Source organism: Arachis ipaensis, chromosome B1 (assembly GCF_059453495.1).
Source record: "Arachis ipaensis isolate K30076 ecotype BB chromosome B1, ASM5945349v1, whole genome shotgun sequence".
Classification (NCBI taxonomy): domain Eukaryota; kingdom Viridiplantae; phylum Streptophyta; class Magnoliopsida; order Fabales; family Fabaceae; genus Arachis; species Arachis ipaensis.
This window is the reverse complement of record NC_142436.1, coordinates 146,242,942-146,261,462: the sequence shown is the minus strand read 5'-3', so window position 1 is coordinate 146,261,462 and position 18,521 is coordinate 146,242,942. Positions and strand designations below refer to the sequence as shown.

At 33.5% G+C, this 18,521-nt stretch overlaps 1 pseudogene; it reads right to left on the bottom strand.

Annotated features, from left to right (window-relative positions):
• Positions 1–14,203: 14,203 nt before the first annotated feature.
• On the bottom strand, positions 14,204–16,706 carry LOC107614789 (protein FAR1-RELATED SEQUENCE 5-like; annotated as a pseudogene).
• Between the last annotated feature and the right edge of the window lie 1,815 nt (positions 16,707–18,521).

Here is an 18,521-nt window from a genome sequence, read left to right as displayed (position 1 = left end):
ACCCTAAACCACGCAGCCGTAAAACCTAAACCCTGAACCGTAAATCGTAAACTATACGCACTGGACCCTTAAGTACTAGACCGTATAGCCTAAACCGTAAACCCTAAACTGGGAACCGTGAACCGTAGAAGCTAAACCGTAAACAGAAAATCGTGAACTCTACGCATTGAACTGAAAATCGCATACCTTAAACCGCTGAACTTGAACCGTATATCGTGAACCCTAAACTGGTAGGAACTAACGATAAATCACGCAGCCGTAAAACCTAAACCCTGAACCGTAAATCGTAAACTATACGCACTGGACCCTTAAGTACTAGACCATACAGCCTAAACGGTAAACCTAAACCAGTATACCATAAAGAGTAAACTGGGAACTATGAACCGTAGAAGCTAAACCATAAACAGAAAATCGTGAACTCTACGCATTGAACCGAAAATCGCATACCTTAAACCGCTGAACATGAACCGTAGATCGTGAACCCTAAACCGGAAGGAACTAACCCTAAACCACGCAGCCGTAAAACCTAAACCTTGAACCGTAAATCATAAACTATACGCACTGGACCCTTAAGTACTAGACTGTACAGCCTAAACCGTAAACCCTAAACCAGTATACCATAAAAAGTAAACTGAGAACTGTTAACTGTAGAAGCTAAACCGTAAATAGAAAACCGTGAACTCTACACATTGAACCGGAAACCGCATACCTTAAACCGCTGAACATGAACCGTAGATCGTGAACCCTAAATCGGAAGGAACTAACCCTAAACCACGCAGCTGTAACACCTAAACCCTGAACCGTAAATCGTAAACTATACGCACTGGACCCTTAAGTACTAGACCGTACAGCCTAAACCGTAAACCCTAAACCAGTATACCATAAAAAGTAAACTGGGAATCATGAACCGTAGAAGCTAAACTGTAAACAGAAAACCGTGAACTCTACGCATTGAACCGGAAACCGCATACCTTAAATCGCTGAACATGAACCGTAGATCATGAACCCTAAACCGGAAGGAACTAACCCTAAACCACGCAGTCGTAAAACATAAACCCTGAACCGTAAATCGTAAACTATACGCACTGGACCCTTAAGTACTTTTTTTTATATTTTGACTTTTTTTTTTAAATTTGTTATTATAATTCCATTATAATATGAATTATTTATCTTATTAAAAATGATAAAGTAAATAAAAAAATGAATCATACATAACAATGGAATCATAAGTAATAAAATTATTAATCATACATAGAAAGTGTGTGTTTGGGAAATCCGTTGAAAGAGAAGAAGCACGTTTAAATTTCTTGAAAGGGAAGAAGCACGTTTAAATTAATCTTATTTTTATTTTTTTTTACTTTTTGTCTGACATTATATACTTTTATAATTGTGATTTTTGTGTATTATGTTTGTTATTATCTTTTTATAATATGATTTATTGATTCTATTAGATAAAGTAAATTAAATAAAAAATTAACTGTAAATAATAATAATAGTAAAAAATTATAACATACTAAAAAAAGAGTACTAAAAATACTAAAAATATATTATATAAAAAGATCATCAAGATCTTTTAGATTTGTATCAATCACTATAAAGTAAATATTTAATTTTTTTATTATTTTCAGTACTCTCTTTTATAATTGTAATTCCCGTATACTATGTTTTAGTGTAATTTTTATAATATAGATTATGATTCCATTAAAAAAGATAAATTAAATAAAAAATTAATCATAGATAATAATAAAATTATAAACGTTGGATTCCAAATTAATATTAAGAATAAGATTATTGAGAGTACTAAAATAAGAGTACGATGTAAAAAAATACTAAAGTAATATTTAATACTTAAAAAATGTAACATATTTGATTAAATATTCTTTTATATATATATATAAAATTTATATTTTTTATTTTTATTTAAAAATATATTTTATCTATTTTTATATGTTATTTTTATTTTAGTAAGTAAATATTAATTTTATTATAAAATTAACTAATAAGATCTATTTAAATATCTAAATTAAAATAATAGGATAATATAAAAAAAATTTAAGTTGATATCCATTTTAGTAATTTTTTATCTAAAAGTGATTTTGAATGGTATAAGCCAAACAACATTTATTTTATTATAATCTATTTTGATACAAAAATTACCAAACATAAATCACTTTAACACAAACTTACTTTTTATCAAAATCAAGTTTACAAAATCAATTTTATGCAGACTCGCGTTTGTAAACTGTAATCCAAACACACACAAAATCAGTTTCATTCAAACTCCAGTTTGATAAACTCTAATTCAAAACACACACTAAACCGTAAATCGTAAACTATACGCACTGGACCCTTAAATACTAGACCGTATAGCCTAAACCGTAAACTGAACTATATGCACTGATAAACCCTTAGGTAATAAAGCATACACTCTAAAAGAATTATTCAAGAACCTTATAATTGTTTTTTGTTTTTCTTGGTATAAACCATGAATCGTAAACGTTTTATACTCAATTAAACTTCAATTTCTCCATATTAGGTAAAGGTTAGTGAGGTTTTATTAGAAGAAAAAACTCTTAATTGCACCAAGTGGTATCCATATACCACAATTAAGGCTATTCATTAATTAATATTCCAAGGTAGGTGATGGTTAGTCTAGGACAACGAGCAAGATGGTGCAATAAAGTAGAGACCATGCTGCATGCGTACAAGAGGGAGGCTTCGAGTTCGTGGATTATGCACAAAATACTACTACAAAACTATATCGAACCATATTCTGCCTCATAGAAAATGCATACTAGAAGTAAGCCCGCAAGCATGGCAGTAGAATGTTTGGATATGTTCCATGAAACCGACCGAACTGCATTCAAGACCTGACACAAGTCCTTCACCGTGACGTTACTCAGTCCTTGATGGTCATGGCCTTTCTACTGTCATTGGAGACCATGGGACTGAGTGGTCTTCTGCAAAATTCCACGGTAAAAGAGAGCTGGTTTATGAATAATCTTGCTGAGGATTGGGTCATCTGTCTGCAATGCCTGTTATCTCCCGTGTTGGCAGGTGTTGTGGGAAAAAAAACAAAACTCGAAACACTCTCAACTACGTTGAAAACTGAGGTTACCGTATCTCAGGTTCATAGGATGACATCCGTGCTGCTACCCCTAATTCCCGAATCCCTTTCAAATTTTTGCTCCAGAATTCTAGGCGACCTCACCATGGATGCCGTGTGGTTAGAGTATCAGAGGAATCCCGCAAGATTATTGGGTTTCAAGACACAGGACGAGGGTACCTCTGTTGCACCAGAGAAATTGAGTAGACATTATAATGCCCGACGAATCCACATGCAACAAGGAGGAAGACAAACTAAGCAAGAAAGGGGAAAGCAAAAGTACATCTGCAAGGAGCTGGACGACGAGGAGTGTCCAAAGACACTGACCGTGTGCTTCGGTCGAGAGTCTATGCCCACAGCGGAAGCCATTGCTGAATTTTTCTCCAACTTGTATGGTCAAGTGGTTCATAAGGTTACAGTCATACCTCGTAGGGACAAAGACTCTGGTGACCTTGCTTTCGTTCTTTTCAACGACGCCTCGATTACGCGTATTATCATGGGGACAAAAATTTTGTTCATCATATAATACAAGGGATGAATAGTTGGATCAGATGGTGGACAGGAACACATGTTCGCTGTCTCGAGTAGTATACTGTCCACGAAGAAAGGTTAGTGTTGTTTTTTTGTTCATTTACAGCAGAATTTGTTACTGTAATTAGAGCTGATAAGCAACTTACTTGGATTAAAAACCATTGCTATATAAAGGAACAAAATCACGGATGGTTAGTTATTTAACCAATTTAAATTTTCCGGCTATCATTTCTTCCTGGTTTTTGTCATCAATTCTGAAGAATCTGTTTCTTTCTTTGGTTGCGGTCATGAGTGCTTAAATTCGAATAGAAGGAACGAGTTACCTGTCATTAAGTTCATGTTATTTTTATTCTTTTACAATGATATTATGATGTAGTTGAATTTGTAGGGAGAAACTTACGGGAGATACCAGCTTTTTCTTTGGAACCATACTCCTTGAACAGCACCCTTTTAATCTGACATATTTGGAAGGAACTTGGAGAAACTTAGGGAATATATCAGATTTTTTTTTGCTAACCATACACCTTGAATACCACCCTTCTAGTTTAACATTTTATGCATGGTGTCTGAGGTTGTTTATGATTTTTGTTTTAGCCCTAAAGCTTTTGTTAAACCTTTCAGATTGACATTTTGTGAATTTGTTTGGAGAAACTTACTGGAGAAACCAGGTTACTTTTTTTGTTACAATACAACTTGAATAGCACCCTTTGAATTTGACATATTCTGCATTGGGGCCTGTGGTTGTTTATCATTTTCGTATTAGCTCTAAAGCTTTTATTAAACCTTTTAGATTGACATTTTTTGAAAATCTTGGGAGAAACTTACTGGAGATACCATGTTTCTTTTATTGTTACCATACAACTTGAATAGCACCCTTTTAGTTTGATATTTTCTGCATCGTCTCTGTGGTTGTTTATCATTGCTGTTTTAATTTTGTTTAAAGGGCTCTAAAGCTTTTGTAAAAGAAAAAAAATTAAGACATGTGTAACTTTGCACAGTATGCCCAAAAAATCCAATTTAAAGGTAAACGGGCCAATGACAATGGACCTGTTCGGATTTTAATAATTTATCAACATGCTACTTTAAAAAAAAATTTTTAAGACCCTAAACCTATAAGGCATCCAAATTAACCCAAAAGTGCATGGGCTGAGGCATGAGATGTTGTGGCAAAAGTATTTGCCTCAAAGTAAAGGCAGAGTGGTTCGATTACTAGTAGTGGTAGCCAGAAATTTGGGTTTCTAAGTGACTGTGTAGGTGTGTATGTATGACCCAAAAAAAGAAAACACATAAGTACATGCAGAATTGGATTAAACCTAGCATTCATGTGGGTTACTATATACTTGATCCGTTGATGATGTTCAGGTATTTACAAACATATACAAACATTCACATAATGTTTCTAAAAGAACATTATAGATTAAATAACACAATCCCAAAAACATTTAACCATAATACATAACATTTGAAATTTTAAAGATATCCAGGTGCCAGCTATGATGATCCCTGGTTGACGAACGCGTCAGGGGAGGTTGTGGGTCGCTGCCGCTTACTAGGACCTGCCTCAGCCCCCCCACCCCCACCTTGTTGTCTCTTGTTTACACTGTAGTAAAGTACCAAAAATTAGGCATAACAATTGGATACATAACAATTTAGTGCAAATAACAGTGAATTAGTTTTTGCTTACTTTGATTGTTGAGTATCAACATGATGGTATTCTTGGCTCTGTTGGTGCACCCTAAGGAACATTTCTGTTTCGAAGACTCTTAGTTGGGCCTCTTTGTTGAAGTAAGCTCCGCACCTCGACTCTAGGCTGTGTGTAATATGTTCAGGCAACACCTTCGACGCATACTGTTCGTCAACGACAAAGGGAGGTTCCTCTTTCCGATTAATGTCCCTGATGATCATGTAGAAGACACCCCAAGAAACATACCTCAGCTCAACACTAAGCAAAGGAGATCGTCTATACATGCGTCGTATCCTCCCTATGTCAGCTGCCTTAATCCAGAACCTGTCACCGTCTCTCTTGGGTGTCAGGTGGAGGCATTTGTCTTGAGTGTCTATGAAATAAAGATCCGTCGTGGTGTACCACTTGAATAGATGCACGATATGAGGTGGGAATTCGATATCATATTGTAGTTAAACAATAAACAACCATGGCACGTTAATGTTCGAAAGGTATTTGAGCATATGCATATCAATGAACCAAGTAACAATTTTGCATGAACGTACATCTTTTGCGAAGAGGCCGAAGACATAAAACTGGTTGTATGACTGTTGTATGTTCCTTAGTGCGTTAACATACCTAACCATCATGAACAGAAAAAAACTAATGAACAACCCATGAATGAAAGTTAAATAACAGTTGATTTATAGCTAATGTGTGACTCGTTATTTGCTGTAGCAACAAAACATTGAACACATTCTGCATGCAAATTTGAAAATGTGATATTTTTAATGCTTGACAGATACAGAATGGAGGTGAGTTGTGATCGAAGGTGATTGAGGATGGAGAAGCTTACCGGAACGCAGGTTCCATGGTGGTTCGATCACTGGGAAGCTGGATGAGGTTTTCGTCTCAAGGGATAGCACACGGGAGAGTGCAGCAAAGGAAGGAAATATGGCTTTTTTGTCTTTGATATGTCAGTTGGGAATTTAAGGATGTTGTTAATGAGAATTAAAACCTTTAAATTTGACTCGGTGGTTTTCTATAATGGAGGAGTTATTATAATGAAATTACTATGCTTATCCTAATGTTTGGAAAACTTAAATTGATATTCCCCTTAAATTGATTACCCAAAATGGGTTGGGAATGTCTCCTGTAGAATAAGAAAAATTTGCATAGATCCCCTTTAATTGAATCACATTTGATCTGAAAACAAATTCTTTTTGAAAATTATTATCGCAGGCTCTGAATTTTTGTTAAATAAATTTTGAAAATTATTTATTTTTAAAACTAAATTCTTTGGAAATTAATTTATTTGTTATATAGTGTTAGTTATCAAGAAACCCAGTACTCAAGCGAATTGAAATTTTAAATTTTAGTAATAAGGTTTGTTAAACCATTCATATTGTTATCATGCATTTATTTGGGTATTAACAAACAATAAAGAATTTAATTTTCCAAGTATAATCTTAGTGTGTGTTTGGATTAGAGTTGGTCAAACTGGAGCGTGAATGAAAGTGATTTTGTAAAATTGATTTCGGATAGAAGTGAGTTTGTGTCAACATAATTTATTTTTGGCAATTCTATACTAAAATTGATTTTGATAAAATAAAATTGTATGGATAATATTAGTTAAAATCACTTTTAGATAGATAATTAGTTAATTACCAAAAAAATATAATAATAAATAATAATATTATTTTTTAGTATATTTAATCATTTTTTATGCTTCGTATAGTATATTTTTTATATAATATTTTTTATAAAATTCTATTTTAGTTTGTTATAATTTTTTTAATAAAAATTAATATTTATTTATTAAATTAAAAATAACATATAAAATAATATATTTTAGTACTTTTTATGAATGCTCTCAATAATCTTATTTTGTTTACTGTTTTGGATTCTAACTTTTTACTAATTATGTTTTTAGTATTATTTATAATTAGTTTTTTATTTAATTTATCATTTTAAATAGAAACAATAATACATATTATAACAAATTTGAATAATAAACAATGAACAAGAATTATAATAATAAATTTTACAATGTCAACCAAAAAAATATTCTATAATTTTGTTACTAATATCAGTATTCTTTTATTTAGTATTATTTTAGACCGTAAAATTTTATTACTTATAATTCTATTATTTTATTTAATTTTTTATTTACTTTACCATTTTTAATAAGATCAATAATTTATATTATAATAGAATTACAATAACAAATTTAATAAAAAAGTCAAAATATAAAAAAAAGTACTAAAAATTGAAAAAAAATTTAAAATATTTGAAATGACTTGAAAGAAATATAAAAATTCTTTTGAAAAAAATCAATAATGATCATCAAAGGTGAAGTCACGTTGAAGTGAACTGGAGTTTACAAAGAAGCTACAATTTTGAGCTTCTGCGTTTTACCAACGGACTTTTAGCCATCAATACTCCATCTTTATTTACCTTTTACCAACTTTATCCTTTATCTATGTTATTATATTATTTATGGAATTCTTATTATTTTTGTTTATATGAACTCTTTTTTTATTATTTATTATTTTTATTTTTATTAATTATTTATTTGATATTATACACTTTTATAATTGTAATTTTTTGTGTTATTTTTATTATCTTTTTATAATATGATTTATTAATGCTATTAGGTAAAGTAAATTAAACAAAAAATTAACTGTAAATAATAATAATAATAAATTATAGCATACTAAAAAAGAGTACTAAGAGTATTAAAAATATACTATATAAAAAATTTCATAATTTTTTTTATTTATTTCAATTACTACCAACATAAATATTTAATTTTTTTTATTATTCTTAGTACTCTCTAAAATTTATATTTTGTTAGTTTTAATTAAAAATATATTTTGCCAATTTTTATATATTATTTTTATTTTAGTGTATAAATATTAATTTTATTATAGAATTAATTAATAAGATATATTCAATTATCTAAATTAAAATGATAAGATAACATACAAAAATTATTTAAGTTGGTGTATATTTTAATAATTTTTTATCTAAAAGTGATTTTGAGTAATATAATCTAAACAATATTTATTTTACTATAATTCACTTTGATGTAAAGATTGCCAAACGTAAATCACTTTAACACAATGAAATTAAATGTTTTTGAAGAAAAAATTAATTTTATGACGTTTTGATCAACTGCAAGCATTGATGGAGGGGGATTTATGGGGAGTTAGGATTGGGATAGAGGTAAAGACCGGATTATGTGTTTAATAGCATTAAAAACGGCACGTTTTAATACTTAATTTAAAATTTAAAATTTTATAAATCAAATGTGTGCCACTTAAGTTCCCTTTTCAGTATCCATGTTCTTTCATAAAACACTCCTCCTTGTAATCCCAAGCAACACCAGTTGCTGCTGACGGAATTGACTCCAAGATCTTCTACCCAGCGAAAACGCCGACCAAGGTAAACCCCTATGCTAAATCTTCTCCTTTTAACGATCAATAATTATGACCATCTTCAAGCAATGTCCAGTAAATAAAATTTTAATGGTAGTAAAATCAATAAAAACAACTTAACAGTGTTGAAAGGAACTAGTGAAGGATATTAGTTTCGCATTTGTTCATATGAAAAAGAATTTTTGTATTTAGGTTTGCTTAAGATTGTTCTGTTAAAGATTCAAATTTTCACGACATTGACATACTTCACAAAAAGGAAGTTGCACTGTTTTTGGAAAAATTGAAGCACTTGCTTTCCAACAACAAAAAGATGCATGTCTATAGATTCTGAACCGTAAGTGTCACTTGTATGAGTTTTTTATCATGAAGTCTGATTTTATTTGATTGTGGCCGTGAACTCTGTTTTGCAGTTGCCGTACATGACGTCTTCCAGGGACAAGGGTAAGAGAAAGCTACATATCGATCAGGGTAGCACGAATAACTACAAGTTGAGGTTTCTGAAGCCAGTAGTTTTAGGAAGTATGAAACTCAATTATATGTTAGTTGTTTGTTGAACAATTATATTTGCTTTTTGGTATGTCATGTATTTTGAAAACAAATTTGGATATTAACTGAATCAGATTTGCATTCGCCGATGATGTAATTTGTCGTACGGTTATAGTTGGCATTGTGAACCATAACTAGGTGAAAAACTTTTTTTGTTAAGATCAAATGGCAGAAGAGACTTTTTTTTTTAAAAAAAATTGCCAGAATGGGTTTATTCCTTTGGGAAACAAATAGTTTTTTTTGTTGGCCTTTAATATACGGTCAACATTTTTTTAAACTACAATTTATATACCATTCTTCGTTGGAGAACTATTTTTTTTTATTTTGGAATTTGGAAACATGAGAATTTTTTTTTCGTAATTGCACATACTTTAAAAAAAAAATCCGGCCCAATCAATGAGAAAGACAACCTTACGCATGTTTTTGTTAATGTATCTTTTCTATTAATGATTCAATATTTGGTAGTTTATTGTAGTTGGGCTTAGATATACTCAGGGTTGAATGTCCGATGTGGTGTGGGTTTTTTTTTTTTTTTTCTTAGCCCAGGAAATGTGAATAAAAAAAAAGGGGTGACTCTAGAAGGATCCACACACCAGAAAATTTTGAAGGAAGTCATTTGTCATCAGAAGGAGGAAACCAGCTATATTCGAAGGAAACCTTAAGCATGTCATCAGAGGCAGATCCATATTAATTAACAAAGTCAGTCGCTTGATAATTTTACATAATCTTCCTAAGTCGTCTGCCCTATCATGTTAGTGGTGGTGAGTACCTTTAGGGCGTTAAGATTCATCTCTTCATTGTAAGTACTCATTCCTATCCTCTTGGATTAGGATGATTGACTTTATACATTATTGATTATAAGGAACTGTGTCCTTCTCATTTGCTATATTTTTTTTCCGATTTGAAATCAGATGGACAGAGGTTGAAACATAGGTAACACCACAGACTAGGATGTGGCCACCGGGAAAGGAAATTGATGAAAATCCTAATACCCAATCGCAACATGGTTAGTAGCAGTGTGGTGGATCCCTATTTATTGGGTACGTGAACATATGTTATTTTTGCTTCATTGATTGTGAATTTCTGTCCTTTTGATTTTTTCGTTTTGTTGTTTCTGCAACCAGGTTGGTACATAGGTAAAAGATCAGGCCTCCGACTATCCGGAAACACAAACAGAAAAGGTGCATGCGAACAATAGTGACGATAATGGTGAATAACCTTTGCTGGTGCACGAAGGATGTATGGAGGCCCCATACACTCACACTGGAACACATGTAAGCTTAACAACCAGTTATTCTACAGTGTGATGTATTAACTGTGTTGATGAACTTGTTTGTTGGACGGTCGAATTCTGACTATTATTGCGTGTCTACATATGTTGGTTTCGTACAGGCTGATGTTGGATTATACGGGATCACTGGAGCCTTAATAAATGATGTTAAATGACCATCTTCCTTGCTTCGGGTTGGATAAATTAGCTATCTGTAAACAGTGCCTGGAGCCGTATTCCTTCCGCCTAATCTTGTTGAATCGGTACGTACTATTGTACTTAGCCTTGTGTATGCCGTTAGAAAATAAGCTGTTCAAATTTTGTCCGGAGAAAACCGAATAAATGGGGTTTTGTTTTATTTTCTTGTGGGTCATTTCGAAGATTAATGTACTGGGTGTTGTCCTCTACAACAATAATAATTATGTAGATATTGGAGCATACTCTTAAATTCGATTTCCTTGGAATTACCAAACGGAAATGAAATAAACGACAAAGAGAGTAAGAAAGAAGAGGTTAGCGTTTGGTTGAATGAAGGTTTGGTATAGAGTTCTCGAGTTACAGGGATTATAGTTTGTGTATTTTGTGGTATGTACGTGTTACGGTAAATCCTAGTTTAAATTCGTTGTGATCCATTAGGGTGACTCAGAGGTCGATTATTCGAGTTTGAGAACTTTCCATCACGATCACTGCTGTGTGGGAAATGATTTTCCGATTCGGACGGTTGCGATCGTTATGAAAATTTCTCAAACTTGAATAATCGATCTCTGAGGTACTCGAACGAATCACCATGAATATGAATTTGGATTAACTGTTACACTTAAAAACCACAAAATATCCATGCTTTAATCCTAGAAACTCATGAATTCTGTGCCAACCTTCGTTCAGCCAAACACTGATATTTTCTTTCATGCTCCATTTTATTTTATTATTTCTGGTTTGTAGTTCCAACGATATTGGATTTAACAGTTGTCTATGACCTTCGATACAAATTACAAACTAGCAACTGATTTTGTTATACTGGTAGAAGCTTAATATTAATTAACACAGAATGTCATATTAGAAATTATTCTAACACATTCTGAACTACATGTATGAGGATGAGCCGGAGATGGGGGTATGTGTTCTGTATGTCACATTGATGCGGCGACGCCCTCTCACAAATCGGTTAGTAACGGAATAGATAAATTTTATGTATATAGTTCATAGCCAAATGAATAATTATTGGGTTTTCAAAATCGATAAAAAAACTTGTAAGCTAAATGCATTTTCAATCGTCTTATATGGGATAAACGTAACATGGGGAAGGAGGGAGATGGTAGTGCTTTGTTGTGTGAATGCTGGTCCAGATTTGTGTAGTTATTGGAATTAAAGCTTGGGTATTTTGTGGTTTTAGAATATGAAGGAGAATCTAGATTTAGGATCTTAATGAGGCGTTCGAGTGAATCGGAGATTGAATATTCGAGTTTGACCAATTTCCATGGTGACGATCATTACCATGTGGGAAATAATTTTCCGATCCATATGGGATGAGCATTATGGAAACTTCTCAAACTTGAGTATTCTATCTCCGAGGCACTCAAACGGATCACCAAGAACTTAAATCTAGCTTCTCCTTTGTATTCTAGAATCACAAAAAACACTTGCTTTTATTCGAATAACTCTACAAGTCCGTTTCGAAGTGCATTCAACCAAATACTATCATCTTCTTTCTTGCTAAATTTTACATTCAAAGCATCCCATACATTCATTCCATCCCCACTGGAACTTTCAAGGCCATAGGTTTTGATAGCCCTTTCCAGTTTCTATTTAAGACAATACAATGAGAGAGAATGAAGTGGGTAAAATCGACGCGAAACAATTAATAACACTAGCTTGTTGTTGTTGTGTCCCTATCAATTGACTATTAATATGGTGCTTGTATAATTCCTTAATGAGCTTCATATGCTTAATATAAATTATACCACTAGGTTGTTGTTGTACTGTCCTTGTAAAAATACTATTTCTGATACTTCTGTAACTGCTTAATGAGATTCGTATGCTTAATATAAATTGATCACAAATTTTTTTTTACAAGAGGCGACTGTGGGTTTTGGGTGACAACATGGGTGAGTTGCATGTTCAAATGACTGCATGAATTAAGTAATTATAATGTTGCAGTCTTTGCTTTCTTGAAATGTCTTCACATATACTTTTGTTACAGTGATTGTTTATGAATTTTTAATATCAGGTAATAATAGTCTACAATGTTACGGATGCCAGATGAAAATATTTTGAAAACGTTCAGGCAGAAATCCTAAGAAGCAAAACCCTGCCTATCAAAGTCATGCTGTAGTCAAATAGCTGAAAATATAGAAAGATTCGCTAATGTTAAACTTAAAGGAAATGTCCGCATGGTTTCAAACTTTTATTGTTCCTAATGTTATCTTCTGTCAGTATCTAAGATTAGCATCTTCAAAATTTTATTGTTCCTAATAATCGAAAGTATGATATGCACAAATATAAATGTGTTTGTGTTTATGTTTTTTGCTTTATATATAACAGATTCATGACACATAACGAATCTCCTAAAATGGTACAAGAAACACTCGCTATATTTGAAACTGTTTTCATATACAGGGCGCCACTTCCCCTAAAAAAAATTTCCGACGAATATAGGAAATCCATAATAACAAAATAGATTCACAACCTGAAAGTAACACAACATAGGTACAATCATCGATGAACAATCCAACCCTGGAGCATACGACCCATTCAATCTAACAATTTGGTTGGTAAATCAAATGCACTATGTATGAAAAAAAATCCATTAACACAACTCTAATTTATCAACTATATTGCATAATCACAATTGTAGAAAGTCCTTACACCAAATGCAACCACAATTAACTGCAACTAAAATACAGCAATGTAAGCAAAACACATACATATTATTGAACATGATTATCATCCTAATGCACTAAGTAGAGAAAAAAATCAATTAACACAACTCTAATTGATCAACTGTATTGCATAATCACAATGGTAGCAACTCCTTACCCAAAATTCAACCAAAATTAACTGCAACTAGAATACAGCAATGTAAGCAAAAGACGTACATATTGTTGAACATAATTATCATCCTAATGAACATATTCACAATTAACGTAAATAACAACAAATTAAAACTCCTTAATACCAAGTAATGGCAAATACATTGCGGTCAGTAAATCAGGATAAATCATGCTTATAGAACCAAATATTTGCATTGCACTAAATTCAGAAGACTAATTCTTCCTATTGGTCAAAGTGTCCTATGCATCGACGCGAACAATGCCATGTACGATCCTTGTTTGTTGCCACAAGGCATTGACGATGGTAACGGATCTCGGACATCGATCTGCACATGTGGTGTGTCACATTTCTCATCCATGACATCATTAACGCATTCATAGTTTGTGAATGAATGTCCCTTGTCCTGCTGTGACTCCTTCACCTGGTTATGACATCATAATCCCCAATAAGAAACCATAATCATGCATAAAAGCGTAATGGTCATTCATCGCAAAGTGGTTAACAAGAGTTTTACGCATTGCACCTGTGTTAACAAATAGAGATTTTTGTTGAAAAATCCATTCATGGACGCGATGTCAATGGATTCACTGCTTTCATGGAGGCTCCGCTGTTTTATAAATTTTTTTTTTAAACAAGAAGAGGGAGATCTTCATTAATTTACCCAGTTCATGTCACGGAAATTAGAGGTTTACATTCACAAAAATTACCTCATCAAAAGTGTTGTCTTTACCCTTTCGGTTCCTCATACTCGTCGCCGTAAACTTCCTTGTTCCACCCTTTTTAAAAGGCTGCGCAAAGATAGGAACATTCACATAGTTTAATGGTTTTTAAAGGGACACCCACCGAAGAAAATTTTCACAGCATGAACGTAGTTAGAATAAACAAATCGTACCCTGGTCTTAGGTCCTAAGTGGTGTTCGGACTTAACTGAGAACGACCTCGAAGAATTAGCAAACCTTTCTGGACTAAAACTTGAGTCCTTGGCTGATGCATTGCCGTCTGATCGATCGCGAGAGTTACCTTCCACAATATGCTGCATCAGATCTGGACAACGCTTGTAGTAATGACCGTACTTGTGGCAATTAGAGCATGCACTCTTCTTCCTCCAAGAAGACCTCTTGGAAGGGGCTCCTTTGCTTTTGACAACAAAGAGATCGTTGATGCCTTCCATGTTAACATTAGGAGTTGAGTTGCCTTGTTTGCGTGACTACAGGCGGATAACTAAATTGACAAGTTCAGACTGGACTTCATCAAAGTCTGCAAGATCCTTGCAAGCAATATCACACAACTTGTTGCAATTCGATGCCAATGCACCAACTCAAAAATTTAAGACCCTTTCGACGTCATCATTCACAGGCATTTCTGTGCTAATAAATTCGTTCTTTGCATTCTTTGTCCACCTTTTATAGATCAACGAATCTGGAAACTCAAGTATGTTTTCGAACTTCATGGCACAGAAGACATGACTATAGGAAATACCACGTGATTCAAACAGCTTGCACGAGCACGAGAACAGATTCTTACCTCTATCGACTTCCACCCGTCGATCTTTGGCCAGGTCTCCGAGAGCAGTCACACTGAACTTGACCTTGTCCAAGGTTGTGCTTAGTACCTTGATATTCAAAACCCCTACCCTCTGAATCTCATTACGAATTTTCTTAAAAATGTTTCGAGTGAAATAACATGATGCAGATCTTTCATATACCTCCAACGAGGTAATCATCACTGGCTCTGAGCACTGAGACTTAAAGTCAGCGATTAATTCGTTGTTTCTATACTCCTTTAAGGCCCTATCCAGGTTATGCATGAAGTCAATGAGGGTGTTCTTGCGATTAACATAAAATCTTATGAGAGAATTTATACCTTCGCATTGTGATGTCGTCCTTATGTAACCGAAAAACTTATCCCGGAGGAAACAATGGGACCACATCGAACGAGTTTCGTACGTCTTTTCCATCCAGGTACTCCCAACAAGGTTGTGCTTATCTAAAATGGCTGCCCATCTCCGATCAAAGTCTCTGTGGTCGTTGTTGTCGCATATAAGACCCTTAAAATCACACAGGAAATTAGGATTCTTTATATTTTCACATGCATTTCTCTGCAGATGCCATCCACATAACCGATGGGTCGCATCAGGAAGAACATTCTTGATTGCATCTCGCATGGCAAGGTCTCCGTCAGTTATTACTGCTTTAGGACTTTTTCCACCCATCGCTTCAACAAAGATTTCCAACAACCACTTATACGTCTCTGTGGTTTCGTCGGATAGTAGGCCGGAGCCGAAGATAACAGTCTGCCCGTGATGATTGCATCCGGAGAAAATAACCAAAGGCTTGTTGTATTTATTCTTCTTGTAGGTTGAATCAAAAGCAACAATATCTCCAAAGCAGTGATAGTCGATAATTGACTGCCCATCTGCCCAAAAAATATGCTCGAGCCTTTCGTCACTAGTGAACATATACTTTCCAAAGAACAGCGGATCATTGTTTGACTTGCCAATCAAATAGTTTATTGCCGCATTGGCATCCCCGTTTTTAACCTTTGACCGACGATAACGATCAATGTGATTGTACAAATCTTTGCGTATGAAGCCAGCATGACGATATCCACCCTTCTGGAACGCAATATACCCCATAATATGGCAGGTCTTGACACCAAAATTATGAAGATTTTCCACTTGGATTTTATCAATGACAGTGAGACGACGATTGGCCGGAACTAGATGCGCAAATTGCGGTGGCGTCAGATCATGGTTGTGAGATTCCACAAAAAATGATACCTTCCATCTACCGCAGCCATAGTCAAGCTTTACCCTAAGCCGAGCTGGACACTTGGTTCGCGTTAGTGACTTTGCCTCCCTTGATCTATCATCCAGATCAAGATACCTCATATTCCTCCAGCCTTCTTTATTGCAAACAAGTTGCCTACTAATGATTGTACCTTGATTATCCCTAACCACGTCGTCCTTCCTCATTACAAATCCATGCCAACAAGAATATGCGTTATAAAATTGGCAGGCCTCATCCTCTGTCCTAAACTCCAGGTTCCAAATATCCTCCACCATTAAATCTGCTATTCTTTTTACACCACAAATTTCTTCACTCTTGCTAGTAGAATCCAATGAATCCACATCGTCGTCTTCAGCAGCATCTTCTGCAATCGGTTGATAATCGTAATCATCACCCAAATCATTATCAGAATCATTCTTCACATCATCCTCGTTTATGGACATAATTTAACCCCTGCCATAATTTTACCGAAAAATGTCAATAAACAGAGCCAATGGCAGCAACTACGGGAAGCTAAACTAAGCTGCATGTAAAATTAAATGAACAAAAACCAATTAAACTAATCCAATTATTTTCGACCCCAGTATAAGGTTTTAATTTCAATTCCCCAAACCTATCCACAACATAGAACTGGATAATGTTACTTAATTTTCAAATTCCAGAATAGCAACCCAATACCCTAAACAGAGAACCGTTTAAAAGGCATAGACTATCATCCAAATTAAACTAATCTGGATAACAAAAAAAAGTTAATCGGACATACCTTGATGACAACCAAAGGTTAATCTTGAACGGATAAAAAATGCACTCTCGGAGGGAGGTGACCTTACCTAATCCGACGCACGTAATTCGAAGGCAGTCGAAAAATGAATGTTGGTAAACCAGCTTCCAACAGCCACAGTTTCGGGTCAAGCAGAAGTTCAACTACAAATTTTTCTACCGGAGCCACATCAGTTTAGCGTTCGCCCTCTCCTCAGTTGACGTCAACGCCTATCTGACGGAACCAGAGCACCAATTCCAGAACCTGTTACTCGAGGGAGATCATTCTTGCTAAATGGACACTGGGTATAGAACAAAGGCAAAAAAATCAAACAGGGTTGGGTAGTGAGTTCTGGGATAACAAATTTCACGGTTGGGTAATGGGTATACAACGAAAGCGAAAAAACCAGTGGGTAGTGGTTCTATGCATTTTCCAAGTTCTGAGACATGCATGTTGAATTTCAGGAAGAGATGGAGGGTATTTTTTAAAATAAAAAATAAGTTAGAGATTATAAATTATAATTGTAAATGTTCCCCAATACACTATACAGTATGTGTATACAATAATTAATGTAGTATTTGTTATGGTATATGTTCATTAAAGGCTTTTGCTATAACCAATTAATGCATTAATGAGAGGTTGAAAATTTTTTTTATCAATGGCTGAGATGATGACACATATGCAAGGGTAATTTACCCATAAATTTGGCATGGGTTTGGAAGAAATTACCTAAAATAAATGGTAAGAGATCACACTTTATTCTCTAAAGTGAAATTCAAACTTTAGAAAATTCAAATAAAAAATATTATAGTGTGCTTATATTTTGGTAACTAGGATTGGGTCTATAATTTTTCTCACTACAAGCAAACCAAGGCGAAAATCAGAAGAAAAATTCCTCCAAACGACATTGGACTTCAACTTGGCACCATATTGTGAAACAGTAACGCTATGGAGATAAAAATCTAAAATTATTTTATTTAATTTAATATTTATAATTTTATATATATAATATTTAAAATTATTTATTTATTATATTTAATATTATATATTTATTTTAGGGGTAATTAATAAATATAATAAAAATAATAATATAAAAGAGTTAATTACCAATTTAATATCCAAAAGATTAAGCGCTGACAAAAAATATTTTAAAATATATTATCGATAAAAATTTTTTGAATAATTTTTAGTCTGTTTGAAAATTTTTAATAGTATAAAATTGAATTAAATTCTAGTATTTATAATGAATTATTAAAATTATAAAATTGAATTGAATTCTAGTGTTTAAAATGTTTATAAAATAAATTAAAGTTTTATAATAAACAATTTTATCTTTTATTAATATAACATCATATTTAAATAATA